Source organism: Gadus macrocephalus, chromosome 23 (genome assembly GCF_031168955.1).
Source record: "Gadus macrocephalus chromosome 23, ASM3116895v1".
Classification (NCBI taxonomy): domain Eukaryota; kingdom Metazoa; phylum Chordata; class Actinopteri; order Gadiformes; family Gadidae; genus Gadus; species Gadus macrocephalus.
Window position 1 is genome coordinate 14,337,481 of NC_082404.1, and position 21,085 is coordinate 14,358,565.

The 21,085-nt window shown below is 45.1% G+C and overlaps 1 long non-coding RNA gene across 1 annotated transcript; it reads left to right on the forward strand.

Annotated features, from left to right (window-relative positions):
- Positions 1–2,966: 2,966 nt before the first annotated feature.
- LOC132453003 (uncharacterized) lies at positions 2,967–18,697 on the forward strand. The gene is made up of 3 exons (XR_009524550.1): positions 2,967–3,085; positions 12,107–12,208; positions 17,863–18,697. It is a non-coding gene; the product is annotated as an uncharacterized LOC132453003 (long non-coding RNA).
- Positions 18,698–21,085: the final 2,388 nt, after the last annotated feature.

Below are 21,085 nucleotides of genomic sequence, written 5' to 3' on the forward strand. Positions count from 1 at the left end.
AACATTTCGATAGATTGTGATACGGCCAGAGCAATATCCAAATAAAAGAAACATTTTCACAGATGAAGTTTGAACATAATGCGATGTGACGTCAATGTGGCCCGGGAAAGGGAAGTCTGGGGCCCCCTGCTTGAGCTGCTCCCCCCGCGACCCGACCCCGGATAAGCGGATGACGATGAGATGGAGATGAGATGAGAGATGTGACGACATTCTGCGCTGTACTGTGACGCAAAAACCACACACCGACGCTCACCTTAAACTACGCTGTGATAGTACACAACACACACCGACGCTCACCTTAAACTACGCTGTGATAGTACACAACACACACCGACGCTCACCTTAAACTACGCTGTGATAGTACACAACACACACCGACGCTCACCTTAAACTACGCTGTGATAGTACACAACACACACCGACGCTCACCTTAAACTACGCTGTGATAGTACACAACACACACCGACGCTCACCTTAAACTACGCTGTGATAGTACACAACACACACCGACGCTCACCTTAAACTACGCTGTGACACAACACACACCGACGCTCACCTTAAACTACACTGTGATAGTTCATCACAACACACACAGACACTCACCTTATACTACACTGTGAGGCTACACAACACACACGATACTCACCTTAAACTACAAGTACATGACAACACTAGTTGTCAACAATTTGTTCTTTGCTAACATCTGATATTGTAGGCCTGTGTAGCAATACAGTTTACAGATAAAAGTGTAACCGACTGAGCCACTTTTGTGAGTTGGAAAACTTAGATGGTGCAGCTTTCAATAGTTAGTAGGCCTACTAAGTAGTAGCTGTGTTTCTGGTGTATTTGGATGAATTCCAGCTCTGAACAGAGACAGAGACCGGCTAGGCCACTAACCCCTAATTATCTAAAGATGTGCAAGCTCTGTGTTAAATTTGTTTGATAGTACACATTGCAAAACTCTTAACAAGAATAATTAAATGACTGGGTTTAAGTACATCTTTCACTAAGCTAATGCTTCAGCCTGGTATATTGACCCAGTGTATTTCACCTGACCTATGATAATGTTACAGTGTCACTGTCCGAAGCCTCATCGCTGAGTCCCTCTGGGGTTAAATATGGAATAAGGAAGAGGTCATCAGAAAGTTGTGCTTCTTCTATCTATAGCCTCAAGCTTCTCTGTGTGAACAGCCTTAAAGCTGGGGTAGGTGAAACCAGCCAGACCTCAAATGCCACTCCCCCAAAACATATGACTAGCTCGCTGGCTTTAGCAACAGGTCTGCTAGCCTTGAGGAAGACTCCAGTCATGTGGTACTAGCTCGCTAGCTTTAGCAACAGGTCTGCTAGCCTTGAGGAAGACTCCGGTTATGAGCAATGAATCCATGGGCAGTGCCCTCATTAGGCGGGTAGGTAGACAGAAAGGTAGATAGACAGACAGGTAGGTAGAGAGACAGACTGGTAGACAGACAGACAGGTAGGTAAACAGACAGGTAGGTAAACAGACAGGTAGGTAGACTGACAGGAAGGCCATCCTATAATTTCACTAAGGCCAAATTAAAGGATTGGAAGGCTTTACTGCAGGCTGCGACAGTCACAGATAATGGATTTTTTCGTTTGTCAGAGCATATGATTTATTGATCGCTGTTGCCATTTAAAGAGAATGTCCTTAAAAATGCCCAAATATGCTTCTAACATGAATTGCCTAACCAACCTTATGTATCTGCAACGTTGTTTCTTAAAAAAAAGATCCATTAATTGACAACAGCTATCCTGCGCTTGTCTCTGGTTGAAAGCATAAACCTGGGCCTGCAGCACTTCGATGTGCAGGACTCAATGCACTAGACGTGGTCTATCTATGGGTCCGTTCAGCTATGGAAGTAAGTTTCATAATGCAAATGCTAGCAAGACATTCACTCAAAATATAGTTGAATGAAGACAGCCCAATTGAAGGGTATCAAACCATTGCTAAGTGTGTTTGTGTGTCTTGTCTGGATAGGCACACAGGAAGGTCTGCATTATTTATTCAAGCTCATTAAATGCAATCAATTGTAAGTGACAGTGACATACAGATCTTTATTAGGTCTACAGAAGGGAGCTCAGCCTGATGCGCTGCATGGACTCTTACTGTTAAAGGCACCCAGTGCAACTTTCGAGGCTTAAAAATAAACATTCAATTTCTAGTCTTTTTTACACGTAGTAAGTTTCAATAACTCCATACCATTACATACCGACATTTAAGCAGCAAAGATGAGACGTCGTTGTGTGGTGAGAACTGATACAAAATCGATAACAACAACAATGCCGCCATTTTCTTTATTTTTTGTAACCTACAATAAATAAAGAAGGCTTCCAGTCAATGGAAAAATGGCTTCTCCCCACCGGCGATTGTTGTTGTTTACGATTTTCTATCAGTTCTCACCACACAACGACGTCTCATCTTTGCTCCTTGAATGTCGATATGTAATGGTATGGAGTTATTGAAACTTACTACGTGTAAAAAAGACTAGAAATTGAATGTTTATTTTTCATTGAATGTTTACATAAAGTTGCACTGGGTGCCTGAACAACAAGTACATAGTGAATTCATAGTTCACTATTCATAGAGTGAATTCAAGCATTATTAAGTGTTATCAAAGCATTATTAAGACATTGCAAAAATATTGTTTGCTTTATAAAACTATGAATCATCATCTAATTATCGAATTTATGATTTATTAGTGATTATGAATAGCTGACTAATAACTATGCATCTAATGCTTCATAAATAAAGAGGTCACTAATAGGTCACCATTATTTAAACATGCTCAACATGGTATAAGGATGAGACGGACTGGGGCACATTGCTGCGGTGCCGCAGCACGACCAACGGGGGACGGACCGGGGCGCCGCGCTGCAGTACCGCAGCTCGACCAGCAGGGGCCGTAGCGGCAGTGCAGCATAGGTCGGAGGACACAGACCGTGGGACACGAAGAAGACATTTGAAAGATGGCGCAGATGTGGGAGGAGTCAGAGGTTTGATTTCGGCGGACCAACCGGGACCAACAGCTACAATGCAGCTGGGAGGAGATTAAACCCACAACTGATGGTGAGTTTGACTTAAAGATCCCATATCATGCTTTTTTAGGGATAAAATTAGCATTTGGGGGTACTACTAGAAATTGGTTAACTGTCTGTTTGTTGGAAATACACATTATTATTCTCACACTGTTAATTTTTGCAAAACCAATTTCACCGTCTTTCAAAAACGATAGTTATGATATTATAACTCTAGTTCTATGATTGTAGGCATAGCCGTCTAGGCTAGCCACAGGGGCCTATAGAATTACAATCAGCTTTTTTGCAAAGTATGCTCACACATACAAGGAATTTGGTCTCTGCATTTATCCCTTCTGTGAATTAGTGACACGCACACAGCACACCTCTATAGCACACTGCCCCACTTCCCCCCCAAAAAACATTTTTCTAAAGGCCATCTGATGACTATAATATTAATGTTGAAAAAATTGGGATGCACCTGTTTCAGACATATTTATGCCCATTGAAAATGAACGCATATTAGTACAATAAAAATACATTAAAGAACCATATATGTGTACTACTGAGCATTAACATGTGTTTCATGGAGCGGAAGATATGATGACTAGTTCCAATAATGTAAGTATTGGAATGGTGCAAAAATGTCAAACTTCAGAGGCATGTTATCAAAAGCCTTTATTGGAAATGTAAATGTATCCAAGCTTAGCTGCAGGAATTTAAGATGTAATGAGTAAGGACTGCCTTGTTTTTGCATCCAACCATTTCAAAAAATTCTTCCAGGTACGGCCAGGGATGTAGAAGGGTTGGCTAGTCTTCTTGGCTACCAACCTCGTCACTGGTGCTTGGTTGGGACATTTCGCTCATCTACGTCTGCTATTTCGTAGCTGGAATGTGGCGCGATTTATGTCATGTCAGAGAATGTAGACGGGCTCTGGTCATGCGCAGGTGCCATGGATCGTGTCTAAACCAATAGGGTGTCAAAATGGTATATGTTTCTATTCTCATCCAACCAATCAAACACTCTATCAATACCGCCTCCACACTGTGTGTGAACCAAGGGGGGAATCCCATGAAAGGGAGGGGGCTCAGCGAGCTTGGTAGACGTTACAAAGTCAGTCGCTGTACAAACAGTTAGCTGTCTAGACGCCGCACTCGTGTCCGCTGAACGAGCAACGAGTTGTCTAGCCGCCGCGCTAGTTTCGCCGCGTTGTCCGCTAGCTGTAACCACAGCGTGCAGACCCGTCTTCTCTCCTTCCACAGACTGTAGGAGGGAGGTAGAGGGGATAATGTGGGGAACTAGGAGACTGGTACAAGCGTCCGTATCTACGGGCTCGTGTAATGAGTCTCCAGTCCGCCCACGAAGCTCAAAGTGACGCCGCTTATTTCAAGCAGGTGAAGCAGAGGTTATGTAAACAAGCCGTCCGGCCGCCACCCTACAGCCACCAAACTGAGGGCGGGAAAGAGGCAGCCTAGAGGAATGCACAACAAGCGTAGGATGCAGTTGGCCTAAGGAATATCGCTCTTACTACCTGAAAAACAGGTAGTATGTACTACCGTTTGGTAGTACATACTGCTCCCAGTTCAAAAATTGGGAGCATGCTTGTGGTGCTTCTAGCTCCGCTGTGCTGCTCTCCCCGGCTGCGGCTGCTGCGGCTGCTGCGGCTGCTGCTGCGGCTGCTGCTGCTGCGGCTGCGCTTGCGGCGGTGGCGGCATCTAGGTTGGAGGCGGCCCCTTGGAGCATTGTGACCGGGCTCGACCCCGCTTCTTTCCGGCCTGCTGGTGGGAGGAGCCCGTGAGAATTGCCCGGGAAAGACTGCTGGTGAGCAAGCGCCTCCGAGAACGAATGGAGCTAATGGGCGCTGGACGAGGCTGGCCCACTCTCGTTCCGGCACCGCAGTGTGGGAGAGCGTTATGGCCCTCTGGATCATGGTCGTCCAGGCCAGATGCCGGCCGGCCGAAATAGCTATCTGCTGACATAGCTGGAGGATGGCGCTGGAGAAGCCGAAAACAGCAAGACATCTTGCGGCTTCCTCCGGGCCGTAAGCCTCCCTGCCAGCCGACAAGGAGACCAGAGCAGAGGAGAGCAGGGCGAGGTTTTTGACCGCCGGCGCAGATTGTGAGGCACAGACGAACACTCTGTCCGTCAGGCCAATAATCTGCTTCTGGAGGCAGTCAGGGGGGCAGCGGCTTCTCGTTATGACGCCATCCGGCGCCCGGACAGAGAAGCGCTGCCAGGGGAGGCTCCAGGCGAGGGATCCCCCTCGCCCATCCCTCCACGTTGAAGAAGTCAGTGAAGGCTTTCACCGGGGCCTTCAGGGTAGAAGGGTCTCCACCCTCAGCGGTGAAGAAATGCTGAACGGGTGGAAACAGGGGGCACCGGGAGGAAGACAGGGTGCGAAAGCACTCCCCCTGCATGTCATCCGACATGGGGGCGAGACCATGATTTCGCCGAATGGATCAACCATGATTTCGCCAAATAGATTGGCCATCCTCCCTGGGGACGACCGCGGCGGTGGAAGCAATGGAGTGGGAAAAGCCGCAAAGTCCGCTAAGACATCGTCCAAGGAGGCGACGTCGTCCACCTCGATGTGGTTGTCGTATACGAGGTCCGGAACTCCGGCCTTAATAATGTTGATGGCCTCTGAGAGGTCCTCCAACGGTGAGAAGAGGCGGTGCCTGGAGAGGAGCCCCGCGGCGCAGGAGGCGGGGGTAACCAAGGCAACCGCAGCGTGTTCAACGCCGAGTCATCTGAAACACGCCAGGTGCTCGTCACCCGGCGCCAGGGAAGCGGGACAGGAAGCACAATGAGGCCCTAAAAAGGGCCCTTCTCTTAAGAAAGCGCTCTCCAGTGGCCTTGTAAAGGGCCGTTGGTCTGTCACCTCGCCCAAGCCGCTGCCACAGGGTTCTTGAAGCTTTGAAGTCATGCTGTTGACCAGTACAATACTGAAAGAAAAGGGAGGATGAGCGGCGGTATGCGCTGCCTTACATTCACAGTGCCGTGGGAAATGTGGGTGGTGCCCACGTTGATGGGTGCCTAGTTGAAATTTTCAGTGCGTTTCTCGCACGGGACAAGCCCATAAGTCGAAGCCTAGACGTGTAGCCTACATGTAGCCTACATGCCCCCCTCCCGAGTTGCCCATTCAATTGGTCGAATGCTTTGCGCTGTCTCCAAATTCACCCCCCCGAGCAGTCGTAAACATTGCGGGTTGCCAGGTATGGCGACACATTAGTGCCATAATTCACTAATGTGATAAAAGATGCATTCGGGCGTATTATATTATTCCACACGCGTAGATATTAACTGCGAGCGCGCAAATGATCTCTGCGCTCGCAAAACAGCCTCTCGCCCGCGCAAATGACCTCAGCACGCGCAAAACAGCCTCTCGCACGCGCAAATTACCTAAGCGCGCGCAAAACCTCTCGCGAAAGATGTTTTTACGCTCTCGCTCGAATTTAATTTTGCCACTATGGGGGAGGGAACCAAGGCAGGGCGGGCTTTCCTATGATTGGCCGTTTCTGAAGCGCGATATTTGATTGACAGCCCTCCTCACATTCAATTCTGAATTGTACAGTAAATGGCTGAAACGATAGTTACTTATTGTAACTCTAGATTCTATGAGTATAGGCGCAGCCTTTTAAGGCTATTGCTATTGGGTTATCCCTAGGCGTGAGCCGTAGCACTGAAAAATTTGTAATCCCCGACCACCAACAGCGTGGGCCTCAATTACGTCCGCGTGCGTCGTGCCTCAACGACGCAGATATAGTCGGGCGCCGGCGGACGTTCTGCTCCCAATAAACAGCTTTTCTTCAGCTATTTAAAGGACAATGAGGCCGACACTTAAAAGGCTGCGCCTATACTCATAGAATCTGGAGTTACAATACGTAACTATCGTTTTTCAGCCATTTACTGTACAATTCAGAATTGAATGAGAGGAGGGCTGAGGAGGGCTGTCAATCAAATATCGCGCTTCAGAAACGGCCAATCATAGGAAAGCTCGCCCTGCCTTGGTTCCGTCCCCCATAGTGCCAAAATTAAATTCGAGCGAGAGCGTAAAAACATCTTTCGCGAGAGGTTTTGCGTGCGCTGAGGTAATTTGCGCGCGCGAGAGGCTGTTTTGCGCGCGCTAAGGTAATTTGCGCGCGCGAGAGGCTGTTTTGCGCGCGCAGAGATCATTTGCGCGCTCGCAGTTAATATCTACGCGTGTGGAATAATATAATACGCCCGAATGCATCTTTTATCACATTAGTGAATTATGGCACTAATGTGTCGCCATAGCCGGGTGGCAGAACTTCTGCACTTCAGCACTGCCCACTGCACAGTCTGACGTCACACTGTTAAGGAAGAAGTACTGTCTGCGTTTCCGATCACCTGCATTTGAGCGCATGCATGCACAAGACTTGAGAAGATCCACCTGAACTAGTCCAATCAACCAACTAGGGCAACATTTTGATTTTGATTGAGGAGAGTGTCTTATGTCCGCATTTATTTGAGGCCATATGCATGGAAAAGCAGACGGAGGGAGTTACCCTGGAGCTCCGCAAGTTTTTAAAGCCATGTGACGTGTCGCATAGGGAATTTATCACCAGCTTTGCTGACGTTTTTATCCCAGAATGTATTATGTTATGCGAGGCAACGCAACGCATGCTTGATCTGAAACACGCCCAGAGCGCATATGAGCTGTTTCACGCACCTATTGAGGGCCCACTTTAATTGTGAAGATTTAATCGCTTCTCTTTCTTGATATGTGGGCAGTTGGGCAATTTGTAAACACAAGTCCAATGCTGTGTTCCAATATCCATACTTCCATGAGTACACTTAAACGTAGTACAATATCCGCACTCACTAAGTGCGCTAATTTTCAGATGTCAGTGTTGTTCCAAATCGAATACTCCGTGGTGCACTAACCGGAAATTACGATCACGACTGCCGCCGCGGCTCCTCCCCTGCAACAAACATCCCGCTTTGAACTCTTTACGCCAAGCAGCTATAAAAAGCTATAACAGCTATACAAACTACAAAATGACTATTAATGCAGGCTATGTGGAAAATGCGCTGACTTTGGCTCAGCCTGGCTCCGCCTTCTTCCAATGCGTAGCTAAGATGGCTGCCGTTGAGTACGAAAAGTGTACATCGATCCCATGATCGATCCACACGCGATTTGACCGTTTTGAGGACACCATCCGGGTTGTTTCGTTTCACCACACTGATCTGAATTGGAACGCCCTACGTAGTATATAGTATGGATATTGGAGCACAGCACATGTGTAGAAGTCATGTTTGATTGGGTGTTGTGTCCAAATGGCTAAATCATTTTGAAAACGGATTCTTTATATACAAAATAGTCCATGTCCTGAAAATGATATTCAGCAAATTCTTGGAAACGGTTAGCCTTTCAAATGGTCATTACAAGTGTGTGTGTGTGTGTGTGTGTGTGTGTGTGTGTGTGTGTGTGTGTGTGTGTGTGTGTGTGTGTGTGTGTGTGTGTGTGTGTGTGTGTGTGTGTGTGTGTGTGTGTGTAAACATATGACAAACCTTTCAACATAAACAATCTCAATGTATCAGTACATTTGCATATTCAGGACAGGTACAACTGGAAGAACGTTAAAGTAATCCTTCCCCCTCACGGTCTGGCCACAAGGATCATCTAATTACCATTTTAATTAACACACCATATTCCAAACTCTAAGCCATTTCGTGAACCTTTGACTCAGACAGGCAAAGCATAACTCTTCTCTGCCTCAAGTATCAGCAAATGAGTTGAATGTTGATGCACGCACCAATCCGGAATATTAAACAACTTTAACACAACAGATGTTGCGGCATATGCTAAATTCACCTGGCATAACAAAACATTTAATGTCTGTCTGTCTGTCTGTCTGTCTGTCTGTCTGTCTGTCTGTCTGTCTGTCTGTCTGTCTGTCTGTCTGTCTGTCTGTCTGTCTGTCTGTCTGTCTGTCTGTCTGTCTGTCTGTCTGTCTGTCTGTCTGTCTGTCTGTCTGTCTGTCTGTCTGTCTGTCTGTCCGTCCGTCCGTCCGTCCGTCCGTCCGTCCGTCCGTCCGTCCGTCCGTCCGTCCGTCCGTCCGTCCGTCCGTCCGTCCGTCCGTCCGTCCGTCCGTCCGTCCGTCCGTCCGTCCGTCCGTCCGTCCGTCCGTCCGTCCGTCCGTCCGTCCGTCCGTCCGTCCGTCCGTCCGTCCGTCCGTCCGTCCGTCCGTCCGTCCGTCCGTCCGTCCGTCCGTCCGTCCGTCCGTCCGTCCGTCCGTCCGTCCGTCCGTCCGTCCGTCCGTCCGTCCGTCCGTCCGTCCGTCCGTCCGCCCGCCCGCCCGCCCGCCCGTATTCATATACTTATACGTATAATGTATGAATGGATATATTTATTGAATTATATCTTAATTTATTTGTATGACTGCATGCGTATGTAAATGTATATATATAATAAAAAAATAACATAATAAAAAATATATATATGCGTATGTAAATTAGTAATGTGGGCGTACCCAACCTGCAGGGTCGCCTCAGATCGTGAATTAAATTTTGAGTTATCAATATTTCTTGTATATTTTACAATATTATTTTATCCATACTTTGGCTTGTCTAATTGGCATTGGGAAAAGGCCTTCTTGGCTTGAGGACTTTGATCTAAATTACTCTCTGTGTGGCGATCATTTGTTTGACGAGTGTAGCGGGGAATTGTATAGAACAAACAAGTGGGGATGAGAGAGGGGCCAGTTCTCAGGATCTATAGCACTTGAGGTTTCCAACAAACCATAATCCCCAAGGTTGAGTCATCATGGGTGCTTGAAGACAACTCAAGGGAGAAGCTGCATATTTCCTTTCACTGCTTGCAAGGGGATTTCATCTATATATTGAACAATAGGATTGCCGTTGGCTCACATTTTGGAAGTATTTTATGCAAGGAAAGCTTGTTTGTTTTTGTGGGCTTTATGTACGAGAGAGAAATAGCTACTATAACCGACAAACTCCTCTGTTTACGCAAGGGATCGTCTCAGCCAGTGAGAGTTTACCAGAGATTTCTTCTTGAAGTGCACATGCCAGCGTTGGAGTCAAGTCAGGGAACCTCGAGTCCAGAATCCACCCAGCTCACTTGAAAGTAAAAAAAGAGAAACTCCAACTTGCAGCAAGCTGGCCCGGTGATCAACAGTAGCGAAACCGACGCTATGCTCATCATCAACACCAAAGACAATACAAATAGATGAACAGACTTCAGAAAACATTCCAAAGAAGAACCAGAGTACCGGCCAAGACATCCCAAACAGAAGAAGGCCCAAACACCCAAAACATTAACCCAAATACCAACATTAGAGCTCCACGACTAAACTGTGGACATACCAAAGCTTGTTGAAATGAGTCCAAGTATCAAAATCCTTAGAAACAGCTGAACTGATATCATTCAGCTGTCCACTCTGCACAGGGTCTTGCGTGGATAAGGCAGATCTTCAAAACCATTAATTGACATTGCATTTATGATGCCTACCGCTAGCCATTACATTGCTTGCTATACATTCAGTCATTGCACCTTATTGCTTATGCATTATTTTTGCACCTGTTTAGTTTATTTGCATTTTTGCACTCTATATATTTGCTCCTGTTCAACTTTGTACTGCAACTGCTGTACAATAATGTCCCTGGGGATAAATAAAATAAATATCGTATGTCAAATAGAGTATCGTATCTCAAACAAAGAACTTACTCATTAAAAGGAAACACACACCACAGTACGTGGGCCGGCAGAGCGGCGCTGGGCAGAATGCAGAGAACATCAGTGAAGACAGGCTGAATGCAGAATATATATATATATATATATATAAGCAGAATGCAGAGTTCACAAGTTCCTACTAAAGACACACTGAATGAAGAATATATATATATATATGAGCAGAATGCAGAGTTCAAAAGATCCTACAGAAGATATATTGAATGCGGTGTGTATATATATATATATATATATATATATATATATATACTGTATATAATTAGCAGAATGCAGAGAACATCACTTCCTCCGGAAGACACGCTGAATGCAGAATATATATATATATATATATATAATAAGCAGAATGCAGAGAACACACGTAGATGAAGAAGACATGCTGAATGCACAATACATATATATATATATATATATATATATATATATATATATATATATCTCTGCAGAAAACATACTTTTCCTCGAGAAGACACGCGTCATACCCCAGGGGGCGAGCGGAACAGAGGGAGGCCCACAATGTGATGAAGAGCCATCAGCAGCATATAAACCCCTGCTTTGTTTTGGCCATCATTTATTTCAATCACTATTAATTGCTGGAACATTCTGACTCTTATTACATGTATATAACAGTGAAAAATAAAGATTAAAAATTGCGGAAGGAAACAAATAATTTCCCTAAGGGGACAACTAATAAGCTAACAACTAACTAACGTATTTTATTTCATTCAATGTTGAGACCTGCTATTTGTGTTAATGTAAAAAAGCAGCTGTGATTGATAACTTTTATTGATTTTTGGGAGATTAGACTTCAAAGAGAACAGATTTGTTCTAATTCTCTTAACAGGTTACTGGTCTGCAATGCCTTCCAGAATAAGCCTCCCCACCCCCCAACCCCCCCCCCCCAACCTGGGCCTCCCCACCCCTCCACCTCTTCTTGGAGTTTGGAGTATGGGTTCACATCGCAGGTGTCTGTTTCTGTAACCACACCGCCTAGGCTTTCATGATGACAAACCTTCTGCTTGGTTTAACATTTATGATACACCATTCCTTTATAATTCACATGCAATGTTTGACGCAACACATGGCTCCTCTGTGTAAGAAATATCTAGATTATTCAAAAGGTCAGAAATGGATACATTAAAAACATGAAAGCAAGGATAAAGAGTTTGCAGAGTGATAAATCATCATCCTTTGATTGAGGGACAATGTCTCGAGCCCTTTTTAAATAGACCCCAGAAATCCTTTCGAGACACACACACACACACACATTTTAGTGGACTATTTGAACGCTTGTTTGCCCTTTTGGTTTTCTTTAATTCATTTGGGTTCTCTGTTTTCAGTGAACAAACGATGCAGCCGAAACACGACCGAGCAGTCCGCTTCACATCCCGGGCCGACGTTGCATAAACCACAGCACGAGCAAGAACAAGCCACCGAACAAGGTATTTGGCCTTCGAGCCGAAACGTGGAGCCATCTGAGCTGTTCTAACAGCCTATTGAAGCAGTAACACTCGTATAGAAATTAATTCCTTTTCGTTGCACACATTTAATGGGTGGATGTAGGCTGGTGGAATGGAGATAGGATGAATACATTTTTTGTTAGAGAGCTAGGCTCAGAAGAGTGAAACTGGCCGTCCACTTGGCATCCTAACGTCAAACCCAGCTCTGCATCTCACCTCCCAGACGTCTGAGAGCCCTGCAGTCCCAATGCCCTCCATTGGTGTTCATATAAAGGTGACTGGGCGGTCCATCCTTGTAGCGGCCTTACCCTCACCATTTAGTTGGACCGCATTGGGCTTTGAACTCAGACCCCTCCTCTGGGAGTCGAACCCTTTGAACCACCGGGCAGCCTGTTGAGGAGAGAACTCAACGGAGGCCTCCCCCCCTCCCAGCAGGTCTCTGAGCCGCCTCGGAAGTGAGAGGAGAGAGTGTTCCCGTCTGTAGTGTCCGCATCCCATCGTCTGCACTCTGTCCCCAAACCACTCCCCGCCGTCCAGCGGTCCGATGCAGTCTAGAGAGACGGCCCTTAACAGCCAGCTGGTTAATAAGCTGCTAGGTTATCGACTTCAGGTGCACTGTGCATCAGATAATTAAGTAAATCCCCTCCATCCATTACCTCCGAGCCAAATGTGAGCCTCTAATTGGGAAACGTAATTGATGTACTGGCGCTATGCTGAAGGCACGTAGGGACCTGTCTGGGAGATTCTGACCAAATATGAGAGAAATTAACTAAACCACAACAAACCCAAGTGTCTCAATAGAACCCTAATGCTACGTTTAATGTGCTGTCACAATAAATTCCAAGTAACAGGTCAATGCCAATGTTAAATTCCTAAAGGGAAGAATCTAATTTAGTATGGATCACTTTGAAAAGGTCGCTGGAAAAATCAGGCAAGCAAGCAATATCCGGGGAACCACCAAGAGATAGGTCTGAGGACGAGATTGGCTTGTGTCCTGACAGACCATTTATTGCTGTTCGAATATTCCAAGATATGATCATCATTTCATCTTTTAAGAATGTGTTGTATGGTGGGCCACTCTGTCTGCGTTGATATGCGCGTTAAGTGCATATGTTCATCTCCAATGCTTGGGTGAATGCAGAACGTGAGCAACACAACAAAGGCTATGAAACATCAACTTGTTTGAGGGACTCTTACATGAGGGTGGGTCTTACATGTCCATCAAACCAAAGCCGTGACAGCCACGCGACGTCCAGCTAGATGTTTCGGACCGCTGGTTGGTGACCTAATGAGTGTGAGCAACCTCTCCGCCTAAAATATTTCAATTGCTCTACTTTTGAAAAGTTAGTTAAGCACTCCAGTAGTACTGTATACGAGAAATAGGTGTGTTCACCAGTTATTGTTATTGGGACTGACTTTTATTTAACATTCTCATCCACAGGCAGGCTTAGGTAAAGGGGGAGTAGAGTGAGGTAGTGTAGGGTGAGGGAGAGTAGGGTGAGGTAGAGTAGGGTGAGGAAGAGTAGGGTGAGGAAGATTGACAGCAGGGTGAGGGAGAGTAGGGTGTGTTGGAGGGACAGCGGGGTGAGGTAGAGTGACAGCACGGTGAGAGTGACAGTAGGGTGAGGTAGAGGGAGAGTAGGGTGAGGTAGAGGGAGAGTAGGGTGAGGTAGAGAGTGAGAGAGATTCTGTGTCTGCCTAGTCCTCTGTGGCGATCCCTCTGCTACTTTGAATATTCTGACATGCTGGCCCCAGCCTACAGTTTGTAAACAGAAATACACACACCATATTGAGTTACACTACTGTTAAAGAGTCAGTGGACACACACACACGCACGCACGCACGCACGCACGCACGCACGCACACACACACACACACACACACACACACACACACACACACACACACACACACACACACACACACACACACACACACACACACACACACACACACACACACACACACACACACACACACACACACACACCTCTCAAGAAATCTTCCACTCCCATCCACCCGAAGTATGCATTTAACAATATATCACTCCAGAGATCAATAGATAGAAAACCCATTTGGGCCGATGCCTGGAGCATCAACAAACAGAAAGTCCTCAGCAATTGGAAGCTATCAGGAGTAGCACAATACAACAGCTCAATGCAAACCACAACAACCATCATATCAATGAAACAATCATATTCTGTGACCCCGATGTTTAAAATTCACCATATTCTAAATATGTCTAAATTCACCATATTGGAGAGAGTTATCTTCGCGTCCTCCTCAAAAGACTCAGGTGGTTTGCCAGGTTGAGGGTACTGAACTCAGGCGGGTTGCCAGGTTGATGATACTGAACTCAGGCGGGTTGCCAGGTTGTGGAGATTGAACTCAGGTCGGTTGCCAGGTTGATGATACTGAACTCAGGTGGGTTGCCAGGTTGATGATACTGAACTCAGGCGGGTTGCCAGGTTGATGATACTGAACTCAGGCTGGTTGCCAGGTTGTGGAGATTGAACTCAGGTGGGTTGCCAGGTTGATGATACTGAACTCAGGTGGGTTGCCAGGTTGATGATACTGAACTCAGGGGGGTTGCCAGGTTGTGGAGATTGAACTCAGGTGGGTTGCCAGGTTGATGATACTGAACTCAGGTGGGTTGCCAGGTTGATGATACTGAACTCAGGCAGGTTGCTAGGTTGATGATACTGAACTCAGGCGGGTTGCCAGGTTGAGAACACTGAATGAACACAAGCACAAGATGAGAGAAGCACAATTATTCTATTTTGACAATGACTTAAAATGTAGATTCATCTGTTGGTCTGTTTGCAATTTATTTATTATTGCAAATTATAGACCACCATATTTGATAACATCTGTCTTGAAACCCTGCAGGGCTCTAAGCTGACTCCATCTTTAAATGCATTTCCAACTCAAGGACATTTTATGAAGGAGGAAGAGGTATTTTAGATCGGGGAGAATTTAGAACAATCTTAGTTGATCCACTTTGCTTGATTCCAAGGCTGCAGCAAACTGTTTGCGTGCCTATTTGTTTCATATCTGGCAACCCAGGGAACTCTAAGAAAAGTGAATCATAACATGAGCTGTGATCATACGGTATTCCAACCCAGTCTCACGGAAATATGTGACACTGTCACGTCACATCATTTAATCTATTCATTCGTGATCTGGGACACGTAATTTATTTTTTTTCGTGCAAAAAGCACAAATTTCAAACTCATTCGAAAAAGAAGAGATAAAGCAGCTACCTTTTTTTCCGTTGCGGTTTGCATGCAGAGCAGCGCACCTGCATTAAATATATCTGTGAATTGTCACAATTTCTCAGAATCAAAGGTGAAAGTAGAAACGGGTGGCCAAAAGCTGCTTTTGGCACGAAAAAATTTAAATTGCACGTACCAGATCACGAATGAATAGATTAAATGACGTGACAGTGTCACGTATTTCCGTGAGACTGGGTTGGGTATTCACTGTTTGAATCATAACATGAGCCCTGACTTTCGTCAATCACTATGAATCATTACATGAGCCCTAGTCTATGTTAATCACTCTATGAATCATAACATGACATCTTCAACACTGGCTGTGGCATTATGAGAAGCCAGTATATTGATGTAGCTTTTCCTTAATCTCTAAGGAAATATTAGGTTATTTTTTACATAAAGCTCCTATCAAATAATATATTATTAATGCATTTGTTAGTTAGAGAAAATGAGAGTAGTAATTCAGAATAACTGCAACTTGAAGCATAACTGAAGCAGTAGTGATTTCCTCATTAGGAAGCGATGTTCATGCATGAATAATATGACGTGTAGTATTATGTGAGCAGATCTAAAGGCAGGCCTAGCCTACTCCAGTTATTCCAGAGTACTACCTAGATCACTATAGAGCATGCTCTTTAGCTTTGTGCACAGCCAGATAACCCTTTGTGCACAGCCAGATAACCCTCTCTGAAAGTAGCATTACCCGTTGGAACGTCCCCAGCACCTAGAGACCCAAAGAGAAACATGTTCTCCTAAAACAAAAAGTAATTTCTTGGTTTCCTTCTCCTTTAGCATACAGAGCAGGCCGTTTTAACATATTTGTGATATGATACCAATACCTATTATTGGTAATCCTTTATTTGAGAAGACCTTCTCTAAAGAAGATATTTTGGAAGATGTGCGAGCCTGGCCATGGACATGAAAAGAACAAGGAACGGTGTTCTGAGCCCTGAGAGGGTAATTAATTCTGAAGATCTCAAAGGTTTTTTATCAACTCACGTGACTCATGCAAGCATGGAATCGTTAGGACATGTAAATCAAAAATAAATGAGCTTTTCTTTGTTCTCTATGAACAATCATTTTTAATGAATTGCAGAGCAGACTCCATGCTTGAAAGTAATGGATGTCTCGGATCCATGGCTGATTTCCATAATAGATCAGCCCGGATCTTAAACAATTTACTTGTGGGGTTAACTAGGCTAATGAGCTATAGTGGCTGAATGGGAAAGCTATGCAATATGTAGAGCCAAAGAGTCTCTCATTGTCTCTCCAACAAAAGCGTCTGACCCTCCTTTTCATACCAGCCTAAATGCAGAACCAAAACATCCGCATGCCCACTGACCCGATGTCCACCGGCCATGATTAAGGGGAAGCACCTGGAGAACGATGAGCCAAGAGAGTACTAATATACAACGATAATGTTGCCTGTTTTGGTGCGTACAATGCTTGTGACTATAGTCAGGATTAAGTGACTATCGTCTGACTTGCTTTGAGCGGTTAAGACCCCTTAACCTCTGTCTGGAATCAGTTCATTGGTCCATCTTCCTGCTTGTTCCGGCCATCAAATGGTGTCAAGGCCAATCGGCCCAATCACAGCAAGAGCACATCCCAATGGGGTCAACCTCAAATAGTCACACAAGAGATTGGTAATGGCTGCTTATAATACGGTGAGGTGAGGTGTCCACTCAGACTTTGACCCACATGCATGTTTGGGGCTCCCCAGATATGAATCAGCTCAGCTCATATAGCTCACAGCAATACTATCGGCTTGGGTCTCATTCATTTAAGGAAATGATCCAAATCTGGCTCTTTACTTTTGGGACATGTCAAATAAATATCCCACCATATGGGCCAAACTTTTGGCAAGAAGAAATTATTGTCTTAGGAAACAGAAAATCTTACATTGTTGGAATAAGCTTTATACATTACTGCCCTTCCCTCCCTTGGCGAGATGTACAATTCCCAGGAGGAAGAGGCCTTATTGCTGCTCTTGATTGGTTGTGTAAAGTCCAGAGCTCCCCTAAGGATGTGTAGCGCTGTCAGAGATGGAAGGAATTTAGCCAATCAAAAGCAGGCTTTGTGTCCCACAGAGACCCAGCGTGATGTACTGAAACAGACAACTGGGATTGCTGGGATGTCCACCTTGTTGATTTTTGTTAGCCATCATTACTGGCCTAACTGGGGTTGAAAAAGGCACGGTTACATGTCGAAAAAATGTCACCACTATGAACAACCATTTGCATTATTTAAATATAATTCATCGACACTGAAGGGCTCTCTCACTTTTCAATTTGCACAAGCAATAAAGAACCCATTTAATCTGATCTCATTCACACAAGCAGAGATGTGCCCTGTCTGCAGAGTACAGCCACCCAAGAGGAGGCCGACACTACACATGGCTGACACAATGCATGAGATGAGGCCCATCAACCCTTCTCTGCCTCGCTCAGTATCCCCACATGGGACCCAAGCTGCAGCAGGGTGGCCGGGGATGGGGATGGGCCTGCTCGCTCTCTTCTGCTGCTGCTTCTCTTCATGGGCGTGAAAGCTTCCGTCGGAGTACCATAGACTCTGCTGTAGCAGGAACTACAGCATACCACTCTTTTAACCCGTTGCTGTGTTACCCTGGATCTGGCTGAACAGATTGATGGGACAACATGTTTTCAGGAGAAGGGAGAACAGAGAAAAGCTTATCTTGCTGTATGGCGCTGTTGTCCTGTCTGGAGCAATGTCCCCACTGGCAGGGTGATCTATGTCTGTTTCAGCACTCTGCACCGATGCAATCTCCAGGGACACTCTGAGAGCAACAGGGCCACGACGCTCTGTGATAAGATCACTGAGCAAAGCTCTGCTAAGAGATGCTGTTAAGCCTTCACATTTTGCGCTTTTACAATCTGCCCCTTCCCAAACGCTCCCGTCTGATGCTGGTGTTAACGGGCCACACAGTTTCTGTTTGCAGAAGCGAAGATTCGCCTGCATGATGTTGGAAATGAGCTAAAATATGGAGAAGTGTGACAATCATACGCCTTGTATTATTTTATGCTGCCACCATCTGCCTCCTCTATCATCATTGGTAGCATTACTTGTTAGACATAAAAATGTCGTTATGGATCATTTCAAAATAGATAATGGAAAGCTCTATTTTTTTGATTGTGGCTTGTAATTAGATTTTTGTTTGGTAACCGAGAGGACAAGACATGAGTAGTACATTTATCATTTTGACTACATAAATCAATTTGAACATTAGCTATGAAAGAAATGTATTACATTTATACAAATGAAATATTAGCATATGATTAACTATTAGTTTAGCGATTAGTTAAGTTCATATTTAACTTTTAATTAAAAACATTTTCCTTGTGTTTAGGGTAATTGAGGTCAACATAGAAACTAGGATACTAGTCCCATAGCCTCATCATTGTTAGTTTGATCAACCACACACTTCAGGTAAGGCCTAAGGGTTGTTAGGGTGTGTCAACCCCCCCCACCCGCCCCCTGTTGGTTGGGGGTAGTTTGTTCTCCCTCAAAGTCTTAACACCCCACACTGGTCATCCCAAGAGAGTCGTCAAGGTGATCCAAGGCTCACAACGTCGCCGTGGGAAATGTGGGAGCATACCGCTACAGGAGGGTCAGCACTGTGACCCCCCCCCCCCCCCCCCCCCCCCATCATCAAGGCGGAGGGGTTAGTAGAACGACCAACAGGAAGGGGCTAAGTAGATCAACCAAGAGGGAGGCGTTTAGCAGATGTACAAAGAGGGAGGGGTTTAGTAGATCAACCAAGAGGGAGGGGGCACATTTATGGATATTGCTTTGTCAAAAACAGCAAAAAAAGAAAAAAATCTTCTCGTGTCTTTGCTGCGGTTCTTCTCGTTGTGTTCTTCTTCCCACTATGATTTGCTGCCCTCTGGAGCTGGAGAACCAGCTGGTCGGTTCATCTCTGATCAGTTCCAAAGCAGTTCCTTTCTACGCACCTTTCATGCTCGCCATCCTTTTCCTGACCAGCTACAGACTAATCTTAGGATGCTGTTTACCAGAAGAGCCTTGAGTCCAGTCCATTTGGTTTAGTTCTGAATGGAGAAAACTTAAATGCATAAAGTATACTGTCGAATAAGCCCCGGAAATATTATGCAAAGCTTCAAGGAGGATGGAAATGCATCTGCGCCCGAATCCTATTGCATTGGTCACAGTCACCCCATGGATGGATTGACCGTAGCTCTAACCCAACGGGACGTGGCTGGGCTAGAGAGTTATGTGGAAGGCTAATGACATAAATAGAACCTTAATGAATTCTAAGTCGTTGTTAGCCTCCACACGCACACACACACACACACACACACACACATTCTAAGTAGTTTGTTACCCTTCACACACACACAAACACACACACACACACACACACACACACACACACACACACACACACACACACACACACACACACACACACACACAGAGAAGGGGGGTCCCCTGATGGAAATCTTCCTCTTCTCCCATGAAGAGGAGGAGACGGCTGGACGCGATCTCCTCCCCGCGCTCTCTCTCTCTCGGCCCACTACAAGACCTCCTTCAGTCCCTCTGTGATTGGCTTTTGATTAGTAACAAATCTGCTATTTCAAAATAGTTTGAGAAACCTGAAAGGGAAGAATGCTTTGTCAATTCCATCTTTGGTCACGATTAGTGGAGAGCATGGAGAGATCCTCCCAACATGGTAGAACCATTAGCACCACCTTGGTCAGTGTCAGCTCCATCTGCCGCTCCCCCCCCTCCCCGCTGTCCCCACATTAACTCAGCCCAGGTGTTTCCCAACCCCTAACCAGCCTTTGTGTCTGTCGTCTGCACTTCCCTGTTCCCTCCATCGTGCCAAGCATTAATTGTGTGTACCTGCCTGCCTATGTCCTGACCCACACATGTTGTTGAACTGATTATGCCTGCATATTCAATCAGTCGCTTGCGTCTGCATGTGATTCCTCTCCTGGTTCGTGATATTAGTTGTTAATTATTGACTATCGTTCATAGATAATTAGCAAACTTATGTGGCGTTTGAGTAAGACATTCATGGCTAAGCAATGTCATTACTATGAAGAAAACATAAGAAAAAACTGAATAGTTGGTGTTTTGAATATGATTAGTAACATATTTGTCTTGGTTATAGCTAGCCATGGTGAGTAGCTAACCATGTACATTAGTAAGTTATTATGAAGGCTTACCAAGAAATGAACCATCATCTGATTAAAATAAATTAAGATGTAAAGGAAAGGCTGTGCTTTTGAATTTGTCTAGACAAATTAAACAATGCTGTAAATGTAGATCAGTTGAATGTGAAAAGCGATATTTCAATTACATATGTTACCCCCTAAAGGAAGAATTAAATACTATAACTCTCATTCACATTACGTTTACTATTGCTTCTGAACATTAGCCATCCACATAACAACTCTGATCATAATAACATAATACTGCAATAATAACATCCCAAATTGACTGCTGTATTATTACAATGTCCAGACTAATTTGAACGCATGCACTTCTGTTAATATTCACATTCACATGTGCTTACCTTAATAAGCAAAATCATGTTTTAATT